Raw genomic sequence first — 4510 nt, 5'->3', positions numbered from 1 at the left:
CATCTTCAGTGTTATTTCACGGTACAAGAGGGCTGCTGGAATACCAACCATTGTTTCTGAGTTGAGGGTTGCAAAAAGAGGGCAAAAAAGAGACACCTCCCTGTTGAATCAACTCTGAGTAGCTTTCTTGGAAGTTCCATGCAATTTACATTTCCTTGGGAGACTTGGGACTTAGCTGTACCCAAGTTCAAGGGCAGCAATGTGGCCAGCTAAAATTCAGGTCTATCAATAACAAAGAGGAAAGAAAAAATGAATGCTGGGTTAGTTAGCAGCCTCTGACACAGTATTTTCCTCTTTTGCATTTGATATTTATGTATACTGAAGATCAAATGCTTAGAAACATAATGTTGAACTCTAGCAAACTATTAAAAATTTTTGGGGGGGAGGGAGAGCAATACGGAATATTCTCTTTTAATAGAAGGCAGAATTCATAAAGAAATATATTGAAATATTTTTCAAGACTTTGATCTTACTACAAAAACTCACTTTTTCTTACTCACCCCCAAAAGACCCTTTCTCTGGCCATCAGTGTTAGTCAGGGATGGCAGGCCACTAGGCAGATAGCAAATGGAAGGGCCAGTACCAGAGGTCAGCTGATAGTGGTCTGGGTGCTAGGCCAAGTTTGGTCAAGCAGAGCTTGCTGTTACAAAACAATCCTCAGTTGTAGCAAAAAGAAAGTTTATATATTGATAATGATGTTAGGGGGCTATGTCTGTGTTTGGGAATTATTCTGTAGTTTTTTTGCTTCAGCAGTCACTTTTTATCCCATTAAGCAGTAGAGGGGCCAAAGGAAATCTTTCCCTTCGCCCTCTGAAGGTTTGCTAAAAATCAACTGATAAAAGGCAGATTAATAGGATAAAAGGCATACAAATTTATTAATGTGCACAGGGGAGAATCACAGAGTAATTACCCTGTCATGCAATGGGGTACAGATGGTTACATACCCTTCTTCTTAGGGGAAAGGGAGATGGGGAAGTGTGGATGATTTTAGGAGAGTAGTAAATTATTTTTAGGGGACTTCGATGGGCTTGAAGAACATACAATGGCCTAGGACAAAGTCATAATGGTTTGTGACAAAAGTCTGTCCAGGTATGTTGATAGACTTCAATCTTTTTTCCTGCAGTATGGGTTCAGTTAATGAAAACTCAGGGAAGGGACCAAAGGTAATTGTTTTCTTCTTTAGCAGGTTCAGACTTTGGCCAGATTCATCCTGTGCTTTGGGAGAGACAGAGGATTCAAAGACAGGAGGGGACAAGAGAAAGGTCAGAGAGACCTTGAGCCTTATTCAGTTTAGCATGTCGAAGTCCCATCTTTTGAGGTATCAGTTCCTGAGCACCGACAGCAGTTACTCTCCATTGCCCCCTTTCCCCAACAGCTAACAACCCCAATCTGCCCTCTGTTTCTATGAATTTATCTAGGGAAACCTTCTCTCATCTCCCATAATTCCCAACAAAATATGACTTTATCCTTACCTAAACTTCATTCAGTGATATATTAGAATTTGAAAGAGTCTTTCACCTCTTCCCTGTCTCTCACCAAAACCCCCTCCCACTTAGATGCTTTGTGCATTAAAGTTAAGTGAATTGTATATAGTGATTTTATTATTGGATTTCTCAACCATTGACTCTAATATCATGCATTTACCTACTTACGTGGATTTCTAGAGTTCTGATGTTGGAAAGTGTCCCTTTTAATTGACTCTTATAATATCGTAATTTATGACCAGGAAGTGGTCTTTATATACCTGCAATTGCAGCACATCAGCAACACACAGACCTACAAAAGGGGACAATACATATCAGCATATTCCAAAATCCAAAAAAATCCCAAATCTGAAACACTTCTGGTCCCATCAAGCAAGGGAGTTCCCAGAGAACTTTATCTTCTCTCAATTTCTTGTACTTTTTTTTACAACATTTGCATACATTGTTGTTGTTGTTAGTGTGGTTACAAAGTTGCTTAGGATTTTAGCAGTCTATCCCAATCTTATTTTCAACATAGCAAAAGGGTCATTAATTATGATATTATGGAATCCATTTAATGGATGAAAATATTGAATTGTGAAAAATCAAATAAATATTCTTAAAAATAATTTACAGATGGTTCTGATTTGCACTGTTATGCATAATTTGGGAGAGAATTCAATAATGGATCCTCTTTTCATTCCCCATCTCAAGCCTCCAGCAAATCAGAAAGATTTTAGGAAAGCGAGGCCCTGAAATCGTTACTCACAAAGTGATGGATTATAAAAATATTAGATGAACAAAATACGTTCAAAGACATGAGAGTATAATATATGCTACTATCAAAGTTCTAGGTAAACAGTCAATAAAATGATGAATATATTACAATGAACAAACTGTTTCCTAATTCAGTATATCAGACTAGCTACTTACCTTTATCTGAAATGCCAACACCTTGAATTTCCCAAGTAGTTAAAACATCAGGCAGCAAAAACACCAGCTGATGCCTGGAACACAAAATAATTTCATAGACATTCAACACAGGTGAACCTTGATTAACTTGGAACCAACTTAACATGGTCTCCTATTAATAAGAATGTTTGTGCTTTTCCCCATGGGCTCTTGAGGTGAATCACTAGGAAACAAACTTAAATCGGTGACTGTGAGTGGGGAAGATGTTAAGACAAGATCAAAACATGAGAGGATAATAGGGCTTCTTACACATTCAGAAAAATTGTCTATACATTTCATTAAGTTAAACCATATGAAATTGCTGTTTGTGTAGATCAAAAATGTTTGAATACCCGCATAAACATATGGCTCAACCTAATATATGTTCTGCTTTCTTTGACCTGCTTTCATAAGAGGAACTTTAAAGAACTGTGATATCATAAACTATCAAATAAAATTAACTTATATTTAGTGAAGCCTAATAAGAAAAGTGGAATATACAAAAATGGTTGAAACAAAAGGAATTTTCAGAAATCAGAAGTGCATTGGTTAATTTATGTGCTTCGTAGACATTTCCTAAGTGTCTATTATATACAAGACATGTTCCTGGGGCTAAATAAAAGGATAAGTAACAAAGGGTCTGTGTTCAAGGAATTTTTTCTCAAAGAGGAGGGAAATATGGAAACAAATTATCATAAAGGGTAGTAAGTGCTTCACTAAAAGTGTTTACAAGCTAAAATAAGAATGTAGAGAAGTTATGTATGTAATTCTTTGGAGGCCACTTTTTGGAGAACCGAATGCCTGCGTTGGGTTGTTAAATGTAAAATGGAGTTTGTCAGGAGTGGGGGGTTAAGAAAGAGGATTTCCAGGAGAAGGTGTGACGACTGCAAGGAATGTATACTGCTGGAAGAGGAAGCAGACAAAGGGGATGATGGTAAGGCTGCTGGGAGATGAAGCTAGAGCTGTTAGCGGAGCCAGGGATGAGAGCCTCCTAATCTACATAGATTTTGCTGGGTATATCATGGAGAAGTGGTTTTAGTGGGGAAGTGGCATGATTAGACTTCTATTTTAATAAAATCACTTGGGTGGCGGTGTTTGGAGAATGAATTGGAATAGAGAAGTAGACAAGGCTGGAGTGAGGGAGTATAAAGTATGCTATTGGACATCAAGCAAGTTGTGATAATTGAACAAAAACTGATCATTTCCCAAGCCTTTTGGCTAGTGAGTATTTTACAGTGTGTGTTTATCATGTGAGGAAAATATTTCCTCCTTTTATTTGTATATAGAAAAATAGCATTGAAAATACATGCCTAAATGGACAATATACAGGTTGAGCATCCCTAATCCAAAAATCCAAAATCCAAAATGCTCCAAAATCTGAAACTTTTTGAGTGCCAAAATACAACACAAGTGGTAAATTCCACATGTAATTACTTAACACAAACTTTATTTCATGCACAAAATTATAAAAATATTGTATAAAATTATCTTCAGACTGTGTATAAGGTATACATGAAACATGAATGAATTTTGTGTTTAGACTTGGTTCCCAAGACATCTCATTATATATATTCACATATTCCAAAATCCAAAAAAATCCAAAATCTTAAACGCTTCTGGTCCCAAGCATTTTGGATAAGGAATACTTAACCTGCACATTGTTAGAGAATTTGTTACAAAGAAGTTGTCTGGTAAGACTAAAATAATTATATAAAAGTGCAAAGCTCAGATACCACCCCAAACTACATGCTCAGTAAAAGTTCAAGGTAAGTGAAATCATATTTGTCTGCAAAGATAATTAATTCTGCAGTTAATCCAGTTACTCAGGGAAAAACCAACCCAACAGCCAACTGAATTAACCTTGATCAAATGATAATGGTATCCTTAATTATCAAAGAAATGCTTGGAAAAGTGACAGATTATTTATTTTTCATATTTGAGTTATTTTCAAAATTTCCCAAGGAAAATAAAGATAAAAGGTTTAAAATCACCTTTTAGGTACATGATATATTCCCATATCCAGTTTTCTAAAAAATTGTTGCTTTTGGCCAGGCGCGGTGGCTCATGCCTGTAATCCTAGCTCTCTGGGAGGCCGA

The 4510-nt window shown here is 36.5% G+C and overlaps 1 long non-coding RNA gene across 1 annotated transcript; it reads right to left on the bottom strand.

Moving 5' to 3' along the window:
* Positions 1-1658: 1658 nt before the first annotated feature.
* LOC105826433 lies at positions 1659-4496 on the bottom strand. Its single transcript, XR_001138310.1, has 3 exons — positions 4406-4496; positions 2397-2470; positions 1659-1776 (listed from the first exon to the last, which is right to left on the bottom strand). It is a non-coding gene; the product is annotated as an uncharacterized LOC105826433 (long non-coding RNA).
* Between the last annotated feature and the right edge of the window lie 14 nt (positions 4497-4510).

The sequence above is a fragment of the Propithecus coquereli genome, unplaced genomic scaffold (assembly GCF_000956105.1).
Source record: "Propithecus coquereli isolate 6110/MARCELLA unplaced genomic scaffold, Pcoq_1.0 Scaffold89, whole genome shotgun sequence".
Taxonomy (NCBI): domain Eukaryota; kingdom Metazoa; phylum Chordata; class Mammalia; order Primates; family Indriidae; genus Propithecus; species Propithecus coquereli.
The sequence above is the reverse complement of the archived record's forward strand: the minus strand, read 5'-3'. Positions and strand labels throughout refer to the sequence as shown.